This window comes from Dipodomys merriami, unplaced genomic scaffold, assembly GCF_024711535.1.
Source record: "Dipodomys merriami isolate MVZ:Mamm:240054 unplaced genomic scaffold, mDipMer1.0.p SCAF_308, whole genome shotgun sequence".
NCBI classification, from domain to species: Eukaryota; Metazoa; Chordata; class Mammalia; order Rodentia; family Heteromyidae; genus Dipodomys; species Dipodomys merriami.
The window spans coordinates 1,125,972-1,144,524 of NW_027204582.1; positions in this window are offsets into that span (position 1 = coordinate 1,125,972).

Genomic DNA, 18,553 nt, shown 5'->3' on the forward strand with positions numbered 1-18,553 from the left:
GTTCAACTCAGCAAGTGTTCATTATTTGAGAGTTGAGAATACTGAGGCAGGGGACAGAGAGAGGTTTAGTGAAAGAAAGGAGAGATTGGTAGAGAAAGGGAGAGATGGGGAGAGAAAAGAAAGGAAGTAAGGAACGAAGGAACGAAGGAAGGAGCAAAGAAGGAAGGAAGGAAGGAAGGAAGAAATGATTGAGAATGAGTGGTTTGGAGTCAGGAATCACATGGCAGAGGTACTACCTGTATTTGGTATTAGGTCTGCCCCAGGCAATGCAGACCCTATGCAGACACCTCCCCACTTCTTGGCTAAGTTTCCACCCTTTATGTGTTACATAGTTATCTGGGACTCTTGGAAGCAGCCACCTCCCCCCATGCAGAATCACAACCTGATCAGCCGCTGGTCACACTTTCCATCTGACCAGAAGAGAGTCCCAGGCCCTGAGGTCACATCCAGATCCAGTTTGGCCAGACTTTTCGTCAACCTGGTCATACCTCATCTCATCCTTGGCCTAGATAAGACTTGGCCCTAGGTTGGGTTGCCAAACCACCCCCCCCTTTCTATTACATGCCTCTCCACCATGTATGGCATGGGCTGGAAAAGTGGCTCAGAGGTAGAACACTTGCCTTGTATGCATGAGGCCCTGGGTTCGATTCCTCAGCACCACATAAGCAAAAAGAAAAAACGCCGGAAGTGGCACTGTGGCTCAAGTGGTAGAGCTAGCCTTGGGCTGAAGAGCTGAGGGACAGTGCGTAGGCCCAGAGTTCAGGCCCCACAACTGGACTCAAAAATAAATAAATAAAAATAAACTAATTTACCTGACTGAATACCATGTGCTGTTCTCTTCATTGGCTACCTAATGAAACTTACCTAATTAATATACCTTACACTTCAGAGTTTCTAGTTATGAATGCAAGAATATTTTTCTGACACATGTGAGTTCAGTATCTACAAAACATATGTACTAACTCATCATTTAACAGTATAAATCTGCCTGGAATCTTTTTTTTCAATTTTTTTAATTGTTAAACTAATGTACAGAAAAGTTGCCATTACATGAACAAAATAATGAGTACATTTCTTATGAAGCATTGTTGTCTCCTCCTTTGTTTCCTCTTCCCATCTCTTCCCATCTCCCACCTCCCACGCCAAAGTTTTAAAGTTTGTTTTTTGACATGTGTTGCAATGAGTCCACCTGTATCCTTATTTAAAGAATTCGTTTTTTCCCTTTCTCTCCACAAAGTGTACCAACATCTGAATCTTTAATAGCAGCCTAATTAACCTTAAAGTTCACTTTGTTTGCTTTGCTTTGTTTGCTTTTTTGCTTAAAGTAATCAAAGATTTGCTGGGACAATCTGAAAAGATCTCTGCCTTCATATTTTTTAGTCACCCTGGGCTACAACCTATGTGCTACCAGCTCAGATGATGGGACTTTAAAATTCTGGAAAGCAGATGCACATCATAAGGCCCTATGGCTTTGGGATTTCTCATTCTTTTTTTAAATGTAATTGTTACTCAGGTGTGTACAGTGAGTTTACCATTTCACAATAATGTAATGTGTACATTTGTCTTGTAGACAATCCCATCCTTTTCTGAGCTTTCTCCCAGTTTCTGTTTTTTTTGTTGTTGTTTTTGATTTTTTTTTTTGTTTTTGTGCCTGACTTTCAGCTTGAACTCAAGATTGGGTGCTGCCCTTGAGTTTTGTAATAAGGCAATCTACCTCTGGAGCCCCAACTCCCTTTATGGATTTTTGGTTGTTAACTGGAGAGAAGGGTCTTACAGATTTTCTCACTGGAGCTGGCTTTGAACTGTGATCATCAGCCTCCTGAGTAGCTCAGATTATAAGCCTGAGTCATCAGTGTCCAGCTACTGAAGTGTTGGTTGCATGCTTCCCTGGTTGTGTTACAGTTTTCCTTCACTCTTGGCACTGATACTATATATTCCCTGGCTCAAATCTGAATTGGTAGAACATGCTTGTATTTTAAGGAATGCAGGAATAGGAAACTATATGCCATAGGGACATATTAGCTAATCAAATCATTTGGAACATGGCATAAAGACAAGTAAGTTTATTGCCAGTTGACTGTGTCATGTCTTTACTATTAATTATGCTTAGCCTGTGGATGATGTTATACATATCCAAATGGCCCCAGGCAGAAAGAAGGTTTCTCATCCTGTTCTAAAAACAAAACAAAACAAAACAAAAAACAACCAAAAAATACTACATATGAGTGCAGCAGTTTCCTCTAATTAGAGACCAGTATGGCCTAGTTTATGAAAAAAATGTCCTTTTTTCAAGTGCTGCTACTAATTCTAACAACAAATATAATGAAATCTGTAGTAGTCTGTAGAATTGTATACCACAGCTTTCATTTTAGTTCACAAGAAATTCATACATTAGGTGCTGGCAAAATTGGTTAACTACTTGTAGAAAACTAAAGCTAGATCCTTATATATCACCCTGTACCAGAATCAAGTCCAAATAGATCAAAGACCTTGGAGTCAAAGCAGACACTCTGAAACATTACAGGATGGAATAGGAGAAACTCTAGGTCTCCTTGGCATAGGCCGAAATTTTCTTAATAGAGCCCCAGAAGCACAACAAATCAAAGAAAGGTTGGACAAATGGGATTGTGTGAAATTGCAGAGCTTCTGCATGGCATAGGATATAGCTAGTAAGATCAATAGAAATCCCATGATTTGGGAGAATATCTTCACTAGCCATACAACAAACAAGGGTCTCATATATAAAATATACCTGGAACCCAAAAAATTAAATCCCCAAAAACAAATATTGAAAGAAACAACTGCCCAATAAATAAGTGGGCTAAAGACTTAAAGAGAAACTTCTCTGAAGAGGAACAAGCGTGGCCAACAGACACATGAAGAAATGCTCAACCTCCCTAGCCATAAAAGAAATGAAAATCAAAACAACATTGAGATACCACCTCATCTCAGTTAGAATGGCTATGATCAAGAACTCTAATAACAACAGATGCTGGAGGGGATGTGGACAGAAGGGAACCTTACTCCATTGATGGGGAGTGTAAACTTTTTCAACCTCTTTGTGAAGTGGCATGGAGGTTCCTCAAAAGACTCCTCATAGAGCTACCCTATGACCCAGCAATCCCACTTTTGGGCATTCACACAAATGTTCACAAACAAGACCACACTAAAGCTACCAGCACGACTATATTTATAGCAGCATTATTTACCATAGCTAAGATATGGAGCCAACCCAGATGCCCCTCAGTAGATGAATGGATCAAGAAAATGTGGTATGTATACACAATAGAATTCTGTTCCTTCATCAGAAAGAATGACATTGCCCCATTTGTTAGGAAATGGAAAGACTTGGAAAAAATTATATTAAGTAATGTAAGCCAGGCACAAAGAAATATAGGTCCCATGGTTTCCCTTATTTGCAATAACTAGTATATGTCTGAGTCAAGCAGAAAAGGTCAGATAATTTGATGTTAGGGACATGAACCCTAAGATATGTATTAAAATGTTTTTTTTCTTTCACGCGATTGTTTCTAACACATTTACAAGATTATTTCTTTGTTACTTTATATGTCCTTCCCCCATGGCATAACCCCTGCTTTCATTGTATTTGATGTCGGTATAATTTGTGGAGGGGGAGGGAAAAAACAAATCGTTCAAATAGGGATACAGGTGGACCCATTGCAACAATGAGATGTACAAGTCATTATGTCGAAAATGAACTATACAAATTTGGTGGGAGGGGAGGATTGGGTGAGGGAGCAGAGGGAGGATGGGAAGGGATGGAAGGGGAAACAAAGGAGGAGGCTAAAATGCTTGATAACAAATGTACTCATTATCTTGCCCATGTAATTGTAACCCCTTTATACAGTATTTTCACAATAAAAAAATGAAATTCAGACATTACAATGCTTATTGTTTTTTTTTTTTTTTGTCAGTTGTGGGGCTTCAACTCAGGGCCTAGACAATGTCTCTGAGATTCTGAGCTCAAGTTAGTTAGCACTCTACCAATAGAGCCACAAAGCCACTTCTTCTTTTTGAGTAATTAACTGGAGACTAGAGTCTTATGGGGACTTTTCTTCCTGGTCTGGCTTTGAACTGCAATCCTCACATCTCAGCATTGTGAGTAGATGGGGTTACAGGCATGAGACACTGGCACCTGACTTCAAATAGTCATTTTTAAAATGATGAACTGCTTGTTGCCTCTGGCTCACATATATAATCCTAGCTATCGGTAGGATTATAGGTATGAGAAGCAAACACTAGGTGAGTGTTGTTCATGATGGTTTGTATTAGCATGTTCTAATATTGTTTGTTTCTTATACTACAATGCTCTTATTTTTATTTTCACCTACGTGGGGGTGATAGGTGCTACCAGTGTTGAACCTTCTTTGGTTGAGATGGAACCATGTGGAAGTTCTTGCCTAGTATGGCATGAAATTGAAGTCCTCCTGCTCTCAGCTCCCCATGGACCAGGGATGATAGATGTATTCCATCACGCATAGCTAGGAGTTGGGGAGCATTGAAGGTAAAACTACACTGGTCTGGAACTGATGTCCCTAATAGCTAGCTTTACAGGCAAAACCTTGTTGTATTCCGTTTCATTTTGAAGAAGTGTAGGTACATACTTAGAGAGTACAATGATAACACACTACATGTTTAATATATAAAATAGTCAATATAATTAGCATGTTTATCTCCTAAAACATTGAAGCTAATGTATTTTTGCAACCTGACTCTACTAGTTATTTTGGAACATACCATAAACATGAATACACTGATAATGTGCAGTAGAAGATTGGAAGTTGAGAGAGACAGAGAAAAGTTAGACTATATGTAGTAAATATATATTTACCTATTGCTGTTCTGAAGAACATTATCATATATTCACTATGACAATACCACCATATATTCACCATGACAATAATTTTCCTGCAGTGTAGAATTTTCCATTTCATAATCTGCCATCATTTATCTTTTTTGCATTCTCCTTATAAGTATGAATGTTTTCCAGTTTATTATAATGTTTTGAAATTATTATATGATGGATTAAAAAATTTGTAGAGAGGAGTTTCGGGAAGATGGCGGAGGAGAAGCTGGAATCTGAACAAGTTCTCGCATAGAAAGGAGTTTTAGAGTTCCAGTGAACAGTCCTAAGCCAGAGAATCACACCAAGTGTGTCATCACAGGACAGAGAGTTAGACAAGAGAGGGGAAGCCAAGGAAACGCCGCAGCTGCCGCTCCGGCGGCGGCGGCGGCGGCGACCACCGCCGCGGAGACATACCTGAGACACAGAGAGTCGGGGACGAAGGAGCCAGACGCAGCGGATGAGCGGATTCTACTCAACACCAACAAGAACCGACAAGGAGCGAACATCTTCATCCTGCTTTTGCAGACCAGAGACGACCCAGGATCCAAGACTCGGCGAGAGTACAAGCCCGACATCCTCACTCCTCAGGGAGCAGAGGAGGGAAGGCCACCCCTCCCCCCCCAGCACCGGTGATCTCCATCTTGGATACCGACAAAGTTCGGAGGAGCTGCTAGCTCCAGCTCAGGCCTTGGAATAAAATGAGTCATTTAGCAGGTCACAAGAACTTAACGGCGAAGTGACCTGCCAGACTCAGCTCCATCCAGGGAAAAGTCACCCAGCTCAGGCACCAGCCATCGGAGTGCCTTGCTTCACTGGGTAACCAGAGCCAGAGGCTGCCCCTCCCTCTAGCAGCCTCGACAATCAATTGAAAAACAGAAACCCTGAGAATGGCTCCAGGCTGGGCACTGTGAGCTTTATCACAAAATAGCCCCAGGGAAAAGCTACTGTTTATTGAAAGGCCTCAACTCTACCCAGAACCTAGCCTCATCACCACATCCCCCTCTTTTGTGACTCCCAAAGCAGACCACCCTCCCAGAAAACTAACCTGGGAGGAGGATCTCAAAATCTTGGGTAAAGCAGAGCATTTTTCTGCCTCTTCCAACCAACCGACTTAAGAAACCAATCAAGCCACAGGACCTCAAGCTGACCAGAGACTCCAACAAGAGACTGGTAGCAGACAAAAGGGAGATACACGATTCTTCCCACTCCTCCCCCCCCCAAAAAAAAATCAAAAGACTTTTTTTTCTTTTTTTTTTTCTTTTTTTCTTCTTCTTCTTCTTTACTTTTTTTTGCTTGTTTTTTGTTTTTTGTTACCATATATATATATTTTTTCCCTTCTAAAACTTTTATTAATCTTTAATTTTTGCCTCTTCTGAAAAAATAATTGTTTTCCAGTAACCTTTTTTTTTCTCATCTTATAATTTTTATTTTAGGAATACGTGAATGAGAGTTTTCCTTTCTTTTCTTGTCTTCTTTCTCTTTTTCTTTCTTTCTTAATTATCTTTTTGTTTTTTTTATCTAGCTCTACTGAACTTCTGATCTTTTCTTCTCCCGTTCCCATCCTTAAAGCTTTTCACATCTCCTCTATGTCCCTCCCCTTCTCTGAACATATTCACATTCCTCTCTAAATAGACGGTCTTTTAACCTCTATAATAACATTAATTTTTACGTTTCTATTCTTTTTCTGGTCTCTCTTTATTCCCCTTTCCGTCTCTTCTTTTTCTCTCTCTCTCTACTTGTATCCTACCCAACTCACTTCCTGCACTGTGATTAGGACATAGTTAACTCTCCCTGTGCTTCCCCACACCAATCTATTCCTATTTTTTACCCACATCTCTCCCTAATCCTAATAATTTCTGGTCTTCCAAATTCTTTTGTGCGGTTCGAAGTCCTTTAACATATAGTCGTTTGATGTTGAATAGATGTATCTGTTGAACTAGATTGTATCTGTAGACTATTGACTGTACAAATGCAAACTTTGGTTGATGGTTCCCTTAAGATAGTGTTCTAGCACAAAACTGGTGCAATCTTTATCTCAAATGGGCCGAGTAAGCCGGAAAAACACAAGAAAGATGGCAAATTCGGGTATCTCAATTCCCAACCTTGATAATCAGGGATTAGAACAGATAAAGAATAATCCAGAGGAGAGTTCCCAAATAGCTCTACAAACACTAATAGCAAACATGATAAATGAGAAGTTTGACAATGTACAAAGGACTCTGCATGAGCGTGATAGGGAGAGAGAGGAGGCATCCCAGAAGTTTATACAGGAATATCATAAGCGTGAGGAAGCTTCTCAAAAACTGATACAGGATTTGCGTGAACAACTTGAGAATACTCAAAGAGAAAGGGAGGAATGGCGTGAGCAGGCAGAGAACACTCAAAGAGAACTGCAGGAATCCCACAGAAGGGAGGAAACTAATCAAAGAGTAATTCATGAATTAAGAGACCAGGTAGAGAATACACAAAGATCACTAAAGACATTCATGGAATCCATTAACAAAGAGCTGAAGGAAGTCAGGGAGACCACAAAGGGAATGCTGAATGGAACCCAACAGAAGGAATGGGAGTCCAAAGAAACCATAACCAATCAACTAAGTGATTTGAAAACAAACACTGAACACCAAATTAAGGAAGTAAAGAAAATCATACAAAACCTAAAACAGAGCTTCAACAAAGAACTTGAAGCCATCAAAGCTGACCAATTAGAAGGAAAAGAGATAAAAAACAAAGTAGAGAGTCTTGACAGCAGGTTAGACCATGCAGAAGATCGAATCTCAGGGATTGAAGACAGCCTAGATATTATAGAGAAAGAACATACAACCATCCAAGACAAGTCCAAGAAATATGATAGGTCTATCCAACACCGGGAAGACACCATCAGAAGGCCCAATCTAAGGATAATGGGTGTAGAGGAGCACCTAGAAACAGAAGTTAATGGTCTAGGAAATTTGTTTAACAGGATCCTATCAGAGAACTTCCCAAACATACAAAAAGATAGGCCTATTCAGATACAAGAAGCTTTTAGAACCCCAAATAGACCAGACCAGAATAGGACATCCCACCGTCACATTATAATCCACACAGGATCAACCCAGACCAAGGAAAAGATCCTTAAATCTGTCAAGGAGAAAAGGTTAATCACCTATAAAGGGAAACCAATTAGAATCACCTCAGATTTCTCAGCAGAGACAATCAAAGCAAGAAGAGCCTGGAATGACGTATGCCATGCCCTAAAAACAAACAACTATCAACCAAGAATACTGTACCCAGCTAAACTCTCCTTCATAACTGAAGGCCAAATAAAAACCTTCCATAGCAAAGAAAAATGGAAACAATACATCTCCACCAAACCAGTCCTGCAAAAGATTCTTAAAGATGTCCTACACATAGAAAACCAACAAGACCGCAACAAAGGCCAAGAAACTGCACCCAAACTGAAAATCCAAGAACCTTAGGAAGAACCCAGTTTTCACAGCCCCCAAGAAGGTGGATAACATGGCAGGAACCCCCAAATACCTCTCAGTCCTATCTCTTAATGTTAATGGACTGAACTCTCCAATTAAGCGACATAGACTGTCTAGTTGGATTAAAAAACAAGACCCCTCTATCTGCTGCCTGCAGGAGTCACATCTTGCCAGTAAAAACAAACATATTTTCAAAGTTAAAGGCTGGAACAAAATCTACCAAGCAAACGGCCCTCATAAACAGGCGGGAGTTGCAATCCTAATATCAGATAAAATAGACTTCAAACTAAAATTCGTGAGAAGAGATAAAGAAGGTCGCTACATACTAATTAAAGGATCTCTCCTTCAGGAGGATATTACAATTCTGAATATCTATTCGCCAAACAACGGAGCACCCAAATTTATCAAAGAAACACTACTTTCCCTCAAATCCCATATAGATCCAAAGACATTAATTGTTGGGGATTTTAACACACCACTCTCCCCACTAGATAGATCAACTCCGCAAAAACTCAACAGAGAAACCGCAGATCTAAACAGCTGCATAGATCAACTAGACTTAACAGACATTTACCGAACATTTCCCCCAGCAGCAACAGAATACACGTTCTTCTCAGCAGCACATGGAACGTTTTCTAAAATAGACCACATTTTAGGCCACAAAGCAAACTTGTCTAAATTCAGAAACATTGAAGTTATACCTTGCATTCTCTCTGACCACAAGGGAATAAAATTAGATCTCAACACCAAAAGCCACCAAAGAAAGTCCGGTATCACATGGAGGCTGAACAACACACTGCTGAATCATGAGTGGGTCATGGAAGAGATTAGAAAGGATATTCAAATGTTCATGCTATTCAACAAAAATGAACACACAAATTACCAGCTCCTCTGGGACACAGCAAAGGCAGTACTCAGAGGCAAGTTTATAGCTCTGAGCTCCTACATCAACAAATTGGAGAGATCGGAAACTAACAATTTAATGACACATCTAAACCTCCTTGAAAAAGAGCAGCAAGATAAACCCCAATCCAGTAGACGGAAAGAAATAATCAAAATTAAATCAGAATTAAATGAATTAGAATCCAACAAAACTATAGAAAGAATCAACAAAACAAAGAGTTGGTTCTTCGAAAAACTTAACAAAATTGACAGACCCTTAGCAAACCTTATCAGAAAAAGGAGAGAACACACCCAAATTAATAAACTCAGAGATGAGAATGGAAACATCACCACGGAAACAACCAAGATTCAGAATATTATAAGGGGATACTTCTCAAAACTTTATGCTAATAAGTTTGAGAACTTGACAGAAATGGACCATTTCCTAGCAAATATTGACATGCCAAAACTAAACCAAGATGAGTTAAACCAGCTTAACAGGCCCATATCAAGCATTGAAATAGAAACAGCAATAAGAGACCTCCCAGCTAAGAAAAGTCCAGGACCAGATGGTTTTACAGCGGAATTTTATAAGTCCTTCAAAGCAGAGCTCACACCAATACTCCTACAACTCTTCAATGAAATTGAAAGAGAAAGCTCACTACCGAACACATTCTATGAAGCCATCATAACCCTCATCCCAAAACCAGGCAGGGACTCATCAAAGAAAGAGAACTATAGACCCATTTCTTTGATGAACATTGATGCAAAACTTCTCAACAAAATTTTGGCCAATCGACTTCAACAATTCATCCAAAAAATCATACACCATGATCAAACAGGATTCATTTCAGGGATGCAAAGCTGGTTCAATATACGCAAATCAATTAATATTATTTATCACATCAACAGGAGCAAGAATAAGAACCACATGGTTATCTCAATAGATGCAGAAAAAGCATTTGACAAGATCCAACACCCCTTTATGATGAAGGTTCTGGAAAAATTAGGAATCCATGGAACATTCCTCAATACAATGAAGGCTGTATATGACAAACCTACAGCCAGCATTATACTCAATGGTGAAAAACTAAAGCCATTTCCTCTTAACTCAGGAACAAGACAAGGATGCCCACTCTCTCCACTTCTCTTCAATCTAGTATTAGAATGCCTAGCTACAGCAATAAGACAAGATGCAGACATAAAGGGGATCCAAATAGGGAAAGAAGAAATAAAACTCTCCCTCTTTGCAGATGACATGATCTTGTATTTAAAGAATCTCATAGACTCCACTCCCAAATTACTCAAGCTGATTCAAAACTTTGGCAAAGTAGCAGGTTATAAAATTAACCCCCAAAAATCAATGGCTTTTCTGTATGCCAACAATGAGAAAAGTGTGGCTGAAATTAGGAAAGCAACTCCATTTGTAATAGCCCCACAAAAAATAAAATACCTAGGAATTAACTTAACCAAAGAAGTGAAGGACCTCTATGATGAAAACTTTAAAATCTTGAAAAAGGAAATCAACACAGAACTTAAAAAATGGCAAAACCTCCCATGCTCCTGGATTGGCAAGATTAACATCACGAAAATGGCAATACTTCCCAAGGCTATCTACAAATTCAATGCAATACCTATCAAAATTCCACCCTCATTCTTCAAGGAAATAGAGGAGGCAATCCAAAAATTCATATGGAACAATAAAAGACCCCGAATAGCAAAAACGCTCCTCAACGGAAAGAACACTGCTGGAGGAATATCAATACCAAATTTCAAAGTCTACTATAAAGCCATAGTAATCAAAACAGCTTGGTATTGGCATAAGAACAGACCTCAGGACCAATGGAATAGAATTGAAAACCCAGAAATGAACCTACAGACCTATAGCCATATAATCTTCGATAAGGAAGCTAAAACAATAGAATGGAAGAAAGACAGCCTCTTCAGTAAATGGTGCTGGCAAAATTGGTTAACTACATGTAGAAAACTAAAGCTAGATCCTTATATATCACCCTGCACCAGAATCAACTCCAAATGGATCAAAGACCTTGAACTCAAAGCAGAAACTCTGAAAACATTACAGGATGGAATAGGAGAAACCCTAAGTCTCCTTGGCTCAGGTCGAAATTTTCTGAATAGAGACCCGGAAGCACAACAAATCAAAGAAAGGTTGGACAAATGGGATTGCATAAGATTGCAGAGCTTCTGCAGGGCAAATGACATAGCTGGCAAGATCAATAGAAAGCCCACCGATTGGGAGAAGATCTTTACTAGCCATACAACGGACAAGGGTCTCATATCTAAAATATACTTGGAACTCAAAAAATTAAACCACCCAACAACAAATCCTCAAAGAAACAACTGCCCAATAAATAAGTGGGCGAAAGACTTAAAGAGAAGCTTCTCTGAAGAAGAAAGAAGGATGGCCAATAGACACATGAAGAAATGTTCAACATCCCTAGCCATAAAAGAAATGCAAATCAAAACAACATTGAGATATCACCTCACCCCACTTAGAACAGCAAAAATCAAGAACTCTAACAACAACAGATGCTGGAGGGGATGTGGACAGAAAGGAACCTTACTTCATTGTTGGTGGGAATGTAAACTTGTTCAACCACTTTGGAAAGCAGTATGGAGGTTCCTCAGAAGACTTCACATAGATCTCCCCTATGATCCAGCAATCCCACTTTTGGGCATTTACCCAAATGTTTACAAACAAGACCACACTAAAGCTACCAGCACAACTATGTTTATTGCAGCATTATTTACCATAGCTAAGATATGGAACCAACCCAGATGCCCCTCAGTAGATGAATGGATCAAGAAAATGTGGTATATATACACAATGGAATTCTATGCCTCCATCAGAAAGAATGACATTTCCCCATTTGTTAGGAAATGGAAAGGTTTGGAAAAAATTATATTAAGTGAAGTAAGCCAGGCCCAAAGAAGCATAGGTCCCATGGTTTCCCTTATTTGCAATATCTAGTATAGGTATGAGTCAAGCGGAAAAGGTCAGATAATGTGATGTTAGGAAAATGAACCCTTAAAAATGTATTTTAATGTTTTCGTTTCTTTCATGCATGTGTTTCTAACGCATTTATAAGATTATTTCTTTGTTGCTTTGTATGTCCCTCCCCCACAGTGTAACCCCCGCTTTCACTATATTTGATGTCAGTATAACATGTGGAGGAGATGGGGACAAACAAGTCGTTTAAGGATTCAGGTGGACCTGTTGCAACAATGAGAAGTACAAAATGTCATGTCAAAACCAGCTTTACAATGTCGGTGTGGGGGGGGGAGGGGGGTATAATTGGGTGGGGAGAGGGGGGTAAAATTGGGTGGGGGGAGGGGGGAGGCGGGGAAGGGAAGTGAAGGGTAAACAAAGGAGGAGGCTGCAATGCTTGGTAAGAAATGTATGCATTATCCTGCCCATGCAATTGTAGCCCCCCCTGTACAGTATGTTCTCAAATAAAATAAAATACAATTAAAAAAAAATTTGTAGAGTCTACTGAAATTATCTCATTTTGTTTGGTTTTCTAATGCTAAATCATTAAGAACAAGGCTTCCTGAAAGTTATGCTAGCAGACTATATCACTAAATTGTATTCTAATTATATCTTATTATTGTATTTTGATATAGGGTTTTACTATTGCTGTTTTATGATATAGAATGTTGTGAAGCTGGACTAAAACTTGCAACCCCACTGCCTCCAGTTTTATCACCAGGTTCTGGAGGCTCATAGTTAGAACTCTAGCTAATCAGGAGGTTGAGACCTGAGATTTAGTTCAGACAGCCTGAGCAGGAAATTTTATGAGTCTCTCCTCTCCAGTTCACTACAGAAAACTTGCAGTGGAATTGTGGCACAATTGGTAGAGCACTACACTCAAAGCGAATATCATATAGCCCCTGAGTTCAAGTCCTAAAACACACATATGCACAGACACACATTCACACACACACTCCCACACACATCTACACACACAGATTCACAGGCAATGTTGAATCTTAAATTCGTATCTGGAGATTAGACAACAGCCCACTTATTTGTGAAGGTTTTTTCTGATTATTTTGAATGAGGAGGATAGTTCATGGGACACAAATGACAAGACTTTAGTGAGGAATACTTTATAAATGACTAGCTTATAAAAAGAACAGGAGCACAGCTTTAATCTTTAAATATTACATTCCTTCAACTACAGTATTTTAAAATAATAATCATTGAATTATGAAAAGAAAATGCAGCACCTCTTCCCTTCTTCTCCTCCCCTCTATCCTAAAATATGAGCAAAGTATCAAGAATAGTCTTTTATCTTACAAGAATGAACACCCATAAAAATGTCTGAATATATGTGTAAGGTTTGTTTTTCAATACTTGTACGATTTCCCCACCTCTAAGTACTTGCCTTTTTTCCACATGACAGCACAGAGGGGCTTCAAGAGCAAACAGAAAATTAGGAAACAAAAACCTAACAATGTCCTAGGAAGTAGATGTCAAAAATACATGCAAGAAACATATGGCAGGCTGAGAGGGCCTGAGGAGCAAAATGATTTGTGTAGGATGAGAAAAATAGTGACAAATAAGGCCTGGATCTGACCTAGAAAGGGTTCCTTGAGGCTGACATCATGCTGGTTCGTAGGCCTAGCTGAGGATGTTGGGATTTGATAATGTCCACATGTGTATAGAATGATGTGGGAGGGGAGATTTCAGCCTCCAGTTTGTCTTTGGCATGGTCTTATGTGAGCAAGCAGCTTAGATCTTTGGGCTCTGAGAGATGATACTACCTCCCTCACAATAGAATAGAATATGGAACACTCTGAGCACCACGTAACTGTTAACTACAGTCAGCTCAGACCAGCTCAGGTGTCCTGTAGCTCAGGAACAAGAAAGATGTTCCTGTGTTGTTTTCAAAGTTCAAGAGGCTCAGGTCTCAGGCATGAGTGGTGTGAGTGCCTTACTCCATGCTGCAGACATTAGATCAGTGCCAAACCATGAATCCAATGTCTCAGGCCTTTTTATAAGAAGAAACCAATGGAATCACAAGGCAAATCAGTCCAGGTATAACTATGACAGGAAATCTATTTAATCTCATCCTAGCCCATAGTACACCTTTCTTCTTGTGTGCTATTATACGTGTATACTGAGAAAATATTTACTGTGTACTTTTCAATCCATTCTGTTACTCGTTTTGAAGTGTACTCCAGTTTTTATGTTTCAAAGATCCATTCTTTTTACCACCTCAGTGTGACAATGAGTCAGCCCAAACTCTGAATGTGCCTTATAACATATGGATCCTGGACTCAGGCTTGTTGGAAATGCTGGCAATGGACCTGTTCCCTGCCTATCAGAAAGGTGATCTCTTCTATGTTGGAAATTTCCTCCACCACTATAGAGAGTCGGGGACAATGGAGCAGTTGCTGGATATTCTGTTTAAAAAATGAGTGTTCCTCTTTCAAACCCAGGGCTGATGATTACCTCCCCCAGCCCCGGCAGATTATTGGAATCCTTGATACTTCTCTGAGACTGTTTCACTGAGGTCTTATCACAGGAACTTGGCTTGAGACAAAGAAGTGCACTCCCAGCTAATTCCTTAGGGCTGGACTGACAGAACATTCATTTGCCTCAGAAGCTAGTGGAGCCTTAGCAGTTGCTTGCTGAGAGACTAGGTTTAAAGGAATGAGTCAGTACCACCCAACGTCCCCCTCACCTAGGAAATCACTATCTTGGAGGCCTTTGAGGGAATATAGACAGAAGTAAGGATGCAACTTGAACTTGAATTTGGGGCCCGAGTGCTGTCTCGTTTGTCGCACTCTGCCATTTGAGCCCCACATCCAGGTCTGGCCTTAGGCCGGTTAATTGAAGATAAGTGTCCTTAGAATTTTACAAACTAGACTGGTTTCAAACTGTGATCCTTAGATCTCACCCTCCTGATTAGCAGGATTAGAGGCATGAGCCATTGTGCACTTATTTGGACAGATCCATATAAGCATCCTCACAGAATTTGCATGAAATTGTATAGACATATCTCCACTTTTTGTCTGTCATGTTTACATTGCCATTTGGGACTTAGCCAGTCCCATGTGTGTTCTGTTATTTCAGAAAAGGAGAAGCATAGAGTTAGCCTCCTCCTCTCCTCCCATCAGTATAGATCCTTCTACTGTAACTGGGAGGAAGATGAACAAGATGAAGAAGTAAGTGGATGTTGGCACAAAGAGAAATTCTGTCCTTGAAATCTGGGTATCTTTTAGATTTCTGATATAAGTCAACTTTCTTCTTTGCACACCAGTTGTGATTTTCACCAGGGGGTTGAGGCTTGGCACTTCAGTGGATAGCAGATTACACAGTTGTGGATGTGGTTGTGCTTTTGGACTCTCATGGGCGACAAGGAGGACTGTGTATAACAAGTCAGATTCAGTGGGGAAACCACTTTTTCCTCCTATCACATGGGGAATTTTTGAGGATTGTATTTGAGAATTTCCTAGAACTGGGTTGTGAGGAACATCCTGCTTGCAGAAGTCTCTTCCCACTTCCCAACATGCACATCCCGCCAGAAAAATGCTTTAGTATAAGGCTCAGGATCGGGAGGGCGGGCTCTCATTTTCCTTGTCACCAATATGCCCACAGCATGGTTTGTTCCATCTTCCTTATGAGGATGGTCTTCTACCCTGATGATTTCTATGGCCACAAGAACCATGACACCCTGAAAGAACTTACACAGTATGTCAAGCTCAACATGCCCTCTTCAGACTTGCTCTTCTGCTTATATATTCTTCTGGAGCTTACAAATTTAGATAGAGGAACGCATGACCCATGAGACCAAGAAAAAGAGGAAGTCGTCCTTGTTTAGATGCCTTAGAGCTGGTGAGTATGGATGGAACCTGAGTCTCCAGGGATGTGAGTGATTGACCAAGAGCCCTTAGTACACCCCAGCTTGGCAAAATATCCTTTTATGGATATTCTTTGCCAGTTAATATCTGTTCTCCTTTTGAAAGAACTTGGAAGCAGCCACTCATTAGAAACATCCTAACTTCTCATCAGTGTTCAGTCCATACTCAAGTTCTACAGCTTCTCCCATTAAATCCTCATGAAATTTATTCACATCTTAACTTCTATAGTTCTAAGACTCCTGTAACTATTTCCACGCTCAGGTTTGCATCACCGTAGAGCAGCTCCTGCAGAACTCCAGATAAAGAACCCATCAATGATGTCATCTATGTTGCCTGATAGAGATCGGAAGGCATCACTGATCTCCAGAAAGCATGTGAACATAGAGGGTTTTCTTTTTTTGAATTTGTAGAAAGGCTCAAGCAGGCTTTGAGTCCTCGACATCCCACTGGTTCTGAACCCTAGATGTGATGCAGGTGCACCTGCACATATCACCAAGGAAGAAGATGATCCAGAATGACTTTCATTGATATTCACAGTCTACCTGGATCGGCTCCAAACCAGTCAAAAAGACACATCTAGGTGTGCAGGATAAATGTGTGCTAATGAAAAATGACCCCAGTCTATGTTCAGGAAAACCATTAAGTGACGTCCAAAATCTAGATTCAGTTGAGGAAAGGGTATATTTCCTCACAGAATACCCAGACCAATTTGTCCTCCTTCAGGGGATCCAATTTTCCATTGAGAAATTAGTATCTGTCCCTCTTGGACTCACAAAGAAAATCCTGTCTTTAATGAGGAAGTAAATTCCTTTGAGGATTCTGAGGCAGAATTTCTGCCTAAAGGCAACTTAGAGGCCAATCTAGACTCAGAAATTCCCTTCCCCCTTCCTGGGAAAATCTTTATTTTTCTTTTTGTTTTGATTGTTGTAAAATGTTCATTCTACTTATTTTTCTAACTTTCTTAAAATGTCAATGTTTTTGATATATTCTAGATTCATGAATCCTAAATATGTTTCTTTTTAAGCCTACAATGAAGCATTGTGCATATGTGTTCTGTTGGGGGGGAAACACGGAGTGACAGGGGGCTGTACAAGAGAGCCTACTGCATATAAAGGGAACTGTTAAATGCACAGGGAGCAACAAAGAATTGCCTAGATGATGGCTCTCATATCAACTACATCTTGTTCCGGGATATTATCCTAGCTACTTAGAAGTCTAACATGAAAGGATCTCAAATCAAAGCCTGACCAGGAAGAAAACCTTCCTCTCTGCAATCAGCAGACAGGAAGCATTAGCTCTGTACCTGAAGCCCAGCTAGACGGCCTCAGACAACAGACATCCAGACACACAAGACTACCCCCATCTGAAATATTATCAAATACAGTCACATAATATCTCCTATTTGGGAGATAATGTTTAAAAGATGTATCAAAAACAGTTCAAAAAGGTAGTTAATAAAGGCCAAGTGAGAGTGGAAATATGTACTCACACACTGAAACGAAAGTTACTGCCAGAATGATGTTAATGGAGCTAGAGGCCCATTTGGTAACTTATCTACTCAACCATCTTTCCTCACATCTTGTCAGTCAGCCTGAAGAGTGAGATTTTTTAATGAAAGGAATGTGTGTGAGCATGTAGCTTGTAACATTAATAATGAAAAGCTAGGCATTGGAAGCTCAGGCCTGTAAAACTAGCTACTCAGAACCTTAAGATATGAGGAACTCAGGTCAAAGCCAACTGAACAAAAACGATTCTTACCTCCAATTAAACAGTAAATGCAAGGCAAGCACTTTACCACTGAGCCACCTTCCCAGATAAGTTGATGTTAGGGAAATGAACCCTAAGATATGTATTCAAAAGTTTTTTTTTTCTTTCATGCGATTGTTTCTAACACATTTATAAGATTATTTCTTTGTTGCTTTGTATGTCCCTTCCCCACAGTATAACCCCAGCTTTCACTGTATTTGATGACGGTATAATTTGTGGAGGGGAAGAGGGAAAAATCGTTTAAATAGGGATACAGGTGGACCCATTGAAACAATGAAATGTACAAGTCGTTATGTTGAAAATGAACTTTACAACTTTGGTTGGGGGGAGGACTGGTTGGGGGGCGGGGGGAGGATGGTAAGGGATGGGAAGGGGAAACAAAGGAAGAGGCTACAATTCTTGATAAGAAATGTACTCATTATCTTGCCCATGCAATTGTAACCCCTCTGTACAGTATTTCACAATAAAAAAAGCCAAAAAAGAAAGTGAAAACATAAACAATCACAGGAAGTTTGAAAAAAATAAACAGTAAATGCAGAAACCTGGGCTGTGCTTCAAATGGTAGAATGCTAGCATCATATACAAAAGATAAGTGACGGTACCTAGGTCCTGAATTCAAGCCCCAGCACTGGCTCTCATACACAAAATAATCATGGCAACACCACAGTACATGCAAATG